We start from the raw sequence: 1144 nt of genomic DNA, 5'->3' as shown, positions 1-1144 counted from the left end.
TTGTGATTCTGTTATGTTATACTTAAAATAATTTGATTCAGTGTGGAGTCTATTTAACTTATTCACTTTTTAATTTAGGGTCCTTTTGACTAACTTCCTTATCTTTTCATAAAAGGGGAGGTAGGTGCTAGAACCCTGCATAAAGATGCAGAGTAATTTACACTGGCTTATACAAGCAAGGGAATGTGGCAGATTGAAGTCTCTGAGATACAAGGAACTAGAGTCTGGCAGAGACCAAGGAGCTCATGCAGGGGAAAATCTAGGAACAGCCATACTTGGGGGGGAAAAGCGTAGGGTGATTATATTTTGTTATTTATGATGACAATGAAAGCAAATCACAAGTTCTGGGACCAGATTCTGACCATAAATAGCATCAGAGAATTCCCTGGTGGAAGGCTACTCTTTGCTGTGTAAAGCTGGTAGAGGTGGTTCTTAGGCCAGCTACCCCAGTATAGGGAGTATGCCAACATAGGGAGAGAGCATTTTGATATGCGGTGTGGCAGTGCAAAGATCTACTCCACCATGCCACCTCTTCACTGATAAAAGTTACAGCAACCCATGGGCTGCTCTAACTCATGTTGGCGTGGGGCTGAATCAGAGTGCCATTACCCCTTCCTTGCCCCCTTTGCTGAGCAGAGCTCAGCCACAGGAAAGAATTTGACTCATATATCCAAATAAGTCTGAATTTCCAACAGTATGACCTCTAGGGAAGATATGACCAGCTTCAGAAAGCATAATTTTCATTTAGTTTGGGCTTTTTGTTATGATCTCCACAGGGATTGTGCTTGGGGTCATTCATATAGTCTCACATCCCATCATAGACCTGCTTCTCCCCTGCCCTGTGCTTTGGATAGTCATTTACATCTCTGCAAAATGGTTGTAAATACTAGCAGATTAGAATAGAAATGATTTTGCACTCACTCTAGACAGGTATAAATAGTTTCTCAAAGTGTGAGGCAGTGAACAATCAGGCCCTCCGTCTCCATTTTAATCTGGCAAAACTCATCCCTGATAGACCCTGATATAATTTCAAAACTGCTCCCAGGTGAAATTAGGGGTGGGGTTGCCAAATCTATTTGCACAAGGGAAGAGTTTACAATCAGTTTATTTGTACTCGTTCAACACCCTCAGTCCTGGACACTAG

Source organism: Mauremys mutica, chromosome 3 (genome assembly GCF_020497125.1).
Source record: "Mauremys mutica isolate MM-2020 ecotype Southern chromosome 3, ASM2049712v1, whole genome shotgun sequence".
NCBI lineage: Eukaryota > Metazoa > Chordata > Testudines > Geoemydidae > Mauremys > Mauremys mutica.
Note: the sequence above shows the minus strand (reverse complement) of the source record.